Raw genomic sequence first — 9390 nt, forward strand, 5'->3', positions numbered from 1 at the left:
ATGGAGGTGGTTCGCAACAATGGTCTGGGAACGGATGTCTGAGTTAAGTGCTACTCTGATGTCACTATTGGGGACTTGAAGAAACTGATAGCGGTGCAGACTGGCACCCGCTGGGATAAGATCGCTCTAAAAAAGTGGTACACGATTTTTAGGGACCACGTGTCTTTGGGAGACTGTGAAATCCAGGATGGGATGAACCTGGGGCTTTAGTACCGAAAGAGAGACTTCCTCCTTCACCTGGCCCCGCCCTGCCTTTCTCTCCCACCCTCATGTGGCTCCTCCCTAAGTAAACCCACTAACCAGCGCCTCTTGAAAAGCACGTGGGCTTATTGATTCAGTCTCCAGTTTCATTGTCTTGCTTTTCCTCCTTGCACACAGCCATTAGTCACCAGGCCGGCACTGTCTCTGGAGGAAAAACGTAAACGTGAACAGCTTCATCCACCTAACAATCTTGGATGCTTTCCCCACCACCTCCACGATATAAATCAAACGCTGGCTTCTGGCCCTAGCTCAGGGTTAGAGCTCACAGAGTCCTGGGTTCCGAACTCCATCCAGCATGACAAAACAACGAAAACCGTCCGGCAGATCAAGCAACAGCGGTAGTCCTATGGTAATCTGCTCCAGCTGCCGTGACAAACACTAAAATACAAAGATGAGCAATGTATAGGTATTTTAATGTATATTTTATTATAATTTATTCACATCACATCCCGATTGTTAGCCCTTCCCTCTTATCTTCCCTTCCCACCTATTTTAAGAGTTCCAGAGCAGAGAGATGGTACAGCAGTTGAGAGTACTGACTACTCTGCTAAAGGACCAAGGTTCAATTCCCAGTACCCACAAGGCAGCTCATAACTGTCTGTAACTCCAAGATTGGAAACTATCACACAGACATACATGTAGGCAAAATACCAATGCATATAAAATAAAAAGGTTTAAAAAAAAAAAAAAAAAAGCCAGGCTTGGAGAGATGGCTTAGAGGTTAAAAGCACTGTCTAGTCTTCCAAAGGTTCTGAGTTCAGTTCCTAGCAAACACTTGGTGGCTCACAACCATTTATAATGAGATCTGGTGCCCTCTTCTGGTGTGCAGGTGTACATGTAAGCGGAACACTGTATGTATAATAATAAATAAATAAATCTTTTTTTAAAAGCCCACCTTGATCCCCAGTACAGGAAAGAGGTTGGTGGTACAAAAGAGGCATAAACAGAAACTTCATGAAAGAGAAAATAAGTCTATATAGCTAATAAGTGTACAAAAATATATTCAACATCAATTCTATTATTGTTGTTGTTGTTGTTATTATTATTATTATTATTGAGACAGGGTTTCTCTGTGTGGCCTTAGCTATCCTGGACTCGCTTTGTAGACCAGGCTGGCCTTGAACTCACAGAGATCCACCTGCCTCTGCCTCCTGAGTGCTGGGATTAAAGTTGTTGTTGTTGTTGTTTTTCTTTTAGAGGTCTCCCTGTATAACGCTGGCTAGTACAGAACTCACTACTCAGTTCAAGGTTGGCCTTGAACTTAAAGTGATACTCCTGCCTCTGCCTCCTGAATGCTAGTATTATAGCTATGTACTACCACACTTAACTTGTAATTCTGTTTGTTTGTTGACTTGATATAGGGTCTTGTTATGTAGCCCTGGATGTCCTAGAACTCAATATGTAGCCTAAGCTAGTACTGAACTAATGATATTCCTTCTGCTCAGCCTTTCAAGTGTGATTCAAGAATGTACCATGGCACCTGGGGTTATTTTTTAACTTTTTTTTTTTTTTTTTAAAGGCTCTGTATCCTAGGCTGGACTGGAACTTCCAATATAAACAAGACTCATCTCAAACTTTCAGTGATCCTCCTGCCTGTGTACTGAAACAATAGGTACTACCACGTCCAGCTTTATTTTTCATAAACCATTTAAAATTTTTAAAAATGTGGATTTTTGGAGGCAGAGGCAGGTAGATCTCTGTGAGTTTGAAGCCAGTCTGGTCTACAATGTGAGTCCAGGACAGCCAGGGCTACTACACAGAGAAACCTTGTCTCGAAAAACAAAACAAAACCAAAAAAAAAGGATTTTGTTTGTTTGTTTGTTTGTTTCAGGGAGGTCAGGGAGGTGGCTCAGCCAGCCTTCTAACCATGAGAACTAGCGTTCAATCCCCAGAATTCAGGCATAATGAAATCCACCTTTAATTCTCAGTGCTAGTAAAAAGGCAGGGAGATTGCTGGAGCTCACAGGCCAAGAGGCCTAACATACTTAAAACAAACAAACAAACAGATTTTATTTGTAGTTATGAATACTTGTTTATGTAAGTGCGTGGCATGTTAGTATGGATGCTTTTGGAGGCCATCTGGAGTTACAGGCAGGTGTAGTACAAACAGGAGTTGTAAGCTGCTGGACATGGGTACTGAGAACAAACTCTCTCTTCCCATCTCCCCCCCCCCCCCCCAAATCTCTCTCCCTCTCACCCCCTGGCTTTTCAAGACAGCGTTTCCCTATGTAACACACTTGGCTGTGCTAGACTCTTTGTAGACCAGGCTTCAATGAGCTCTCTTAACCACTGGGCCCTCTCTCCAGCTCCAGGCTCCCAGCATTCTTGGTGAGCTCCAGAAGAAGCCCTGCACCAAGATACAAGGCAGACAGGAATGATAGATGAAATTGTTCTGATCTTCACACACAGTACAGACACATGAGCATACCACTTAAAACAACTCACTTATTTGCCTATTTGTTTATGTATTTAGTGTGTGTGTGTGTGTGTGTGTCGGGGGGGTTACACATAGCACAGGTCACAGGATAACTACTGGAAACTGGCTCTTTCCTTCCAAAATATGGGTCCCAGGGATCAAACTCAGGTCATAAAGCTTGGCAGCAAATGCCTTTACTTGTCAAGCCCTGGCTATCCTGGAACTGTGTAGACCAGGCTGGCCTTGAACTCATAGAGATTTGCCTACCTTCCAAGTGTTGGAATTAAAGATGTACACCACTGTGTCTAGATTAAAAAAAAATTTTTTTTAAGAACAAGAAAAATGCTAAGCATAAACCGACACCTTGCTGAGCGGTGGTGGCGCACGCCTTTAATCCCAGCATCTGGGAGGCAGAGGCAGGCAAATCTCTGTAAGTTCAAGTCCAGCCTGGTCTACAAAGTGAGTCCAGGACAGTCAAGGCTACACAAAGAAACCCTGTCTCGGAAAAAAAAAAAAAAAAAAAAAAAAGAAAGAAAGAAACAAAACAAAACAAAAAGCCCACAGCTCCAGTCCTGGTTATTGAAGCTGGGGCTTTGCACATGGTGAGAAAACATCTCACCACTGAGCTACAATCCCAGCAACAATGAGTGTTAGGTGAAAGGATATATGTACACTGTCAATTCTAGTTCTTAGGTTGGGTTATAAATGTAAAGTTTATGTAAGTTATGAGGACCAAAGAAAGTGTTTGAGAGTCTAAGAAGGTGGTTTTGGTTTGGTTTTTTGTTTTTTGTTTTTTAGTTTTTCAAGACAGGGCTTCTCTGTGTATCCCTGGCTGTCCTGAACTCACTTAGTAGACCAGGCTGGCCTCAAACTCACAGCGATCCACCTGCCTCTACCTTTCAAGTGCTGGGATTAAAGGCGTGCGCCACCACGGCCGGCCTAAGAAGGTGTTTTAAGCTTGGTAAATGAAAGTTATGAAGGTTGGAGGTGGTGCTCATATGTCTAAAGTTTGTTTCTTTTTGTAAACTTAAAGAGATCCTTGTAAGCTTCAGGGAATACACTCCTCACAGGAAAGATGGACTCAGATAAGAACTGTCAGTCACAGCCTGTTTGGCTGAGGGTGGGATTGATTGCCTTTTCCCTGATCCTAGGATCCACCACCCTCCAACAACCAAGACTGTGGGCCTAAAAGCACCAAATGTGTATTCTTCCTCCAATATGTATATGTGTTCTAGCATCCTGCCAGAACCAGGGGTTTACCTCAGGAGCTGCATCCGGTACCTGGCTGCTCAGGCCTAATCTCACACATTGCTTCTGCTGGGTCTGCACTTCCCTAGCTGCAGAGGGCCCCAAAGATCCTGGACAACAAGTAGGACGGCCTGATCTTCCTGGACTTGGGTCGACATTCCAGCTTTTAGGTCTGTTCTACCCCCCCAATACCGATGTCCAGTGTCAGCAGGAAGCAATCATAAATGAATAAATATAGCCCCTTATTCATCTAGTATCAACAAAAGGCTGGAATCTTATATTTCAGACCCAAGACAGGCAGCTCCAGATTCTCCCAGCATCCCTTGGTCCCAACCTGCTGCAGGGTGTGGCTGGCATACCCTACCCTCTACTCTGAACTTTCCAAGCCAGGGGCAGGGACTTCCCTTCCCTCTTCACTGTATAATCCAGATGTTTTGGCTCTCTCCTCTTTCTTTTCTTCACTCTCTCTTCCTTCTTTCTGTGTTTCCTCTCTCCTCTTCCTCTCTCTGCATGGTAGCAGAGAGCTGCTCCAAGTAAACCTGTATTTATACACTATAACTTTGTCTTGCAAGTAGCTCATTCTGACATTTCAACCAATGAGTAACAAAAGAGAGATGAAGCTTGGTACCAGAGGGGTGTGTATACTATGAGTGAGCCCCTGGCTTCCATTCCCAAATATGCTGCCTCCAAAAAAAAAAAAAAAGAGGAGCTGGGCGTGGCGGCACCCACCTTTAATCCCAGCCCCTGGGAGGCAGAGGCAGGCGGATCGCTATGAGTTCGAGGCCTGCCTGGTCTACAGAGTGAGTCCAGGACAGCCAAGGCTACACAGAGAAACCCTGTCTCGGAAAAAAACAAACAAACAAACAAAAAAAGAGGAAATATATGGACCAGTAAGTATGCTGTCCTTTTAAAAAAAAAAAAAAGGCCGGGCATGATGGCACGCCTTTAATCCCAGCACTCGGGAGGCAGAGGCAGGCGGATCACTTTGAGTTCGAGGCCAGCCTGGTCTACAAAGTGAGTCCAGGATGGCCAAGGCTACACAGAGAAACCCTGTCTCGAAAAAAAAAAAAAAAAAAAAAGTACATAGTGTCATAAATATATTCATTGGCAACTATAGAATATTTTGGAAGGAGCCAGGAGATACTTATCTCTGGAAATGTAAGTGACCACTGACAGTTGTTGAAGACTGAACAGAGTCTCAAACTTAGAACAGTGGGTATGGGGAAAAATACATGGAAAGAAAGGCAGTCCTTGAGCTGGGTGTGGTGGTGCACACCTTTAATCCCAGCACTTGGGAAGCAGAGGCAGGTGGAGCGCTGTGAGTTCCGAGGCCAGCTTGGTCTACACAGTGAGTCCAGGACAGCCAGGGCTACACAGAAAGACTCTGTCTCAAAAAACCAAAAAACCAAACCAAATCAAACAAAACAAAAAACCCAAAAAATTCAAGATTGAGCGATGGTGGTGGTAGATGGCTCCATTGGTAAAGGTAGCTGCCATTAAACCTGACAATCTGGGACCCACACGATAGAAGAGAAGAACTAAATTCCACTAGTATCCTCTGACCTCCATAGATGGCACCATGGCACAGGTATACCACCCATATGCACACAAAATAAAATGTAAAACTGTTTCAACAAAAAGAAGAAATAGAAGCCAGGTGATGGTTGCACATGCCTTTAATCCCAGCACTAGAAAGGCAGTGGCTGGCAAGTTCGAGGCCAGCCTGGCTCACAGAGAGAGTTTCAGGACAGCCAAGGCTACATGGAAAAACCTTGTGCCAAAAAAACAATAAATAAATAAATTCATTAACATAAATAAATTGAACTGGGGCAATATCTGTCAGTTTGGTCCCCATGTAAAAATGTAAGGCCTGGTGGTTCATATCTGTAACCCCAGCATTGGAGAAACAGAGAGAAGAAGTTCCAAGGGCTTCGCTGGCCAGCCAGCCTCTCATCTGTGAGCTTCAGGTCAGTGAGAGACCCCATCTCAGAAAGCAAGCTCGACAGAAACTAAAAAACAGCATCCTAGGATGTCCTCTACCCACTGTATGTACACATATGCACATGCGGAGCCTGTAACCTGCTACCTGCACACATATGGAAAACACATATACATATGAAAAATAAGATAAAAATGAAATGGCTAATGATAGAGCCCTGGTCTAGCATGTGCAAAGCCCTGGCTTCAAGCCTATTGCAAAACGGAGGAAAAAAGCATAAACACAACCTGTGGAATATGCCAGAACTTAGAGGCAACATGGCATGTTCAATAAACTACAGGTGACAGTGATGTGAAAAGGAGAATGAGGAAGATAGGAACAGAGGTTGGAACCAGAAGATAAGAAAGGAGTAGTAGCCGGGTGTGGTGGCGCACGCCTTTAATCCCAGCACTTGGGAGGCAGAGGCAGGTGGATCGCTGTGAGTTCGAGGCCAGCCTGGTCTACAAAGTGAGTCCAGGACGGCCAAGGCTACACAGAGGAAACCCTGTCTCGAAAAAAAAAAAAAAAAGAAAGAAAGAAAGGAGTAGTGTATATAGCTGGTAATCCCAGCACCCCAGGAGGCGGAGGCAAGCAGATTAATGTGAGTTCGAAGCCAGCCTGGTCTACAGAGTTAGTCCAGGACAGCCAAGTCTACACAGAGAAACACAGTCTCAAAACAAAACAAAAGCCAACAACAACAACAAGACAAAACCCCCCAAACAAACAAACAACAACTCAAGACTAAGTGGATCAAAGACCTCAACATAAAACCTGACACACTAAATCTATTAGAAGAAAAAGCAGCACTCGGGAGGCAGAGGCAGGCGGATCACTGTGAGTTCGAGGCCAGCCTGGTCTACAAAGTGAGTCCAGGATGGCCAAGGCTACACAGAGAAACCCTGTCTCGAAAAACCAAAAAAAAAAAAAAAAAAAAAACAAGAAGAAAAAGTGGGAAAGAGCCTTGAACTCATTGGCACAGGAGACAACTTCCTGAACAGAACACCAACAGCTCAAGCTCTAAGATCAACGATTAATAAATGGGACCTCTTGAAAAACTGAAAAGCTTCTATAAGGCAAAGGACACTGTCAATAGGACAAAATAACAGCCTATAGATTGAGGAAAGATCTTCACCAATCCTACATCTGACAAAAGCTAATATCAAGAATATATAAAGAACTGAAGAAATTAAACACCAACAAACAAAATAATCCAATTAAAAAATGGGGTACAGGGCTGGGCGTGGTGCACATGCCTTTAATGCCAGCACTTGGGAGGCAGAGGCAGGTGGATTTCTGTGAGTTCAAGGCCAGCCTGTCTACAAAGCAAGTCCTGGACAGCCAAGGCTACACAGAGAAACCCTGTCTCAAAAAACAAACAAACAAACAAAAAATAAACAAACAAACAAACAAAAAAAACCATGAAAATTTCAGGCAAATGGATGGACCTAAAAAAGATTATCCTCAGTGAGGTAACCCAGACAAAGAAAGACACACATAGTATGTACTCCTCACTTATAAGTGAATGTTAGTCATATAGGACAGCATAAACATACTACAATACACAGACCCAAAGAAGACAAGTAACAAGGAGGACCCAGAGGAGGACGCTTAAATCTCAGGCTTGGGTAGGGGGCAGCAGGAGGACGCAGATATGCAGAGAAAAGAGAAACTGTGGGTGGGGGCACTTCTGTGACAGGCTGGAGATCTAACCTAAGTCAGGGTACGCTTCTGGGAGGATATGAGGGGGACTCTAGTTGAGACTCCTAGAAGCAGGGGCCATGAAGAGGACACCCCCTAACAAGACAAGACTCCTAGTGGAAGGAGAGGAACACCAACCCACCCACAAAAACTTCGATCTAAAACTTACCCTGCCTACAAGACGCAAAGGGATAAAGATAGAGCAGGAATTGAGGAAATGTTCAGCCAATGCCTGGCCCAAACCAAAACCTACCCCTTGGGAGAGAGCCAACCCTTAACACTATTAATGACACTCTGCTATGCATGCAGACAGGAGCCTAGCAAAGTTGTCTTCTGAGAGGCTTCACCCAGCAGTGGATCCAAACAGATGCTGAGACTCACAGATAAACACTGGGTGAAGTGTAGGGAATTTTGTGGAAAAGGAGAAAAGGACCTGGAGGTGACAGGAGCTCCACAGGAAGACCAACAGAGCCAACTAAGCAGGGCCCAGAGGGGCTTATGGAGACTGAAGCACCAGGCAAGGACCATGCACGAACTGGACCTAGGTCCCCTACACAGATGCAGCTGATGGGCAGCTCAGGCTTCATGTGGGTCCTCTAGAAGGGGAAAGGGGACTATCTCTGACATGGACTCTTTTTTAATCACTTCCCCCTGGTGGGACTGCCTTGTCAGGCCACAGGGGAAGAGGACAAGCTCAGTCCTGATGGGACTTAATGAGCTGGGGTAGGTGAGTAGGGGGTGCTAACCCTTTTCTGAGGAATAGGGGAGAAGGGAGGGGGGAAGAGGGAAGGAAGGTGAGACTGGGAGGAGAGGAGGGAGGGAGCTACAACCAGGATGTAAAGTGAATAAATACATTTTTTTAAAGGGTGGTGATCAGCAAGTCAGCTGTTACTCAATATGGGGAAGCACTGATGAGTTTCAAGCAGGACACTGAAATGATTTCAGAGTGATTCTCACAGCACAGTTGGAGGATGTGGGAGCCAGGAAGGTCGATTACAGGCGTTATGATCTTAGTCTAAGTGAGAGACACCAAGGCCTCAGTTTGCCCAGAGGGTTTGGCAAATAGTGAGTTAAGTGGTTCAAATCAAGAGGGTTATCATAGGTAGGAGAGTGGGCAGAAGGCTATTCCACCTCGCTCTAGACCTCTTATCTCCACTTAAGCATTGTCTGCCCACCCCCACCAGGATGTAAACTTCACAGAACAAGGAGGTTAATTTTGTTTCCATTTCAATCCCCAGAGCCTCGTAGTTCCTGGCACAGGATAGGTACCACATAATTATCTGTTGACTGCATCAAGTTTTGCTAGGAAAGAGAAATCTACACTATAGTCTATAGTCTATTTAACTCCAATTAAAGTTATATACATCTTTTTAAATGTTTAAAAATTTAGAGCCGGGCGTGGTGGCGCATGCCTTTAATCCCAGCACTCGGGAGGCAGAGGCAGGTGGATCGCTGTGAGTTTGAGGCCAGCCTGGTCTACAAAGTGAGTCCAGGATAGCCAAGGCTACACAGAGAAACCCTGTCTCGAAAAACCAAAAAAAAAAAAATTTATTTTTTGCACAGGGGAAGAGGACACTCTCAATCTTGATTCGCCTTGATGAGCTTGGGTGGTGGGTAGGGGGAATCCCCTTTTCTGAGGAATAGCAGAGGGGGGGAGAGGGAGAGGAAAGGGAGAGGGGAGGGGAAAGGAATGGGGGAACTGGGAGGCAAGGGCTATGACCAGGATATAAAGTCAATAAATTAGTTTAAAATATTTTTTGAAGCCGGGTGTGGTGGCACATGCCTTTAA

General features: G+C 44.8%; 1 pseudogene; it reads left to right on the forward strand.

The window, feature by feature from the left end:
• On the forward strand, positions 1-196 carry LOC127191628 (ubiquitin-like protein 5; annotated as a pseudogene).
• Positions 197-9390: the final 9194 nt, after the last annotated feature.

The sequence above is a fragment of the Acomys russatus genome, chromosome 7 (assembly GCF_903995435.1).
Source record: "Acomys russatus chromosome 7, mAcoRus1.1, whole genome shotgun sequence".
In the NCBI taxonomy this organism is placed as follows: Eukaryota; Metazoa; Chordata; class Mammalia; order Rodentia; family Muridae; genus Acomys; species Acomys russatus.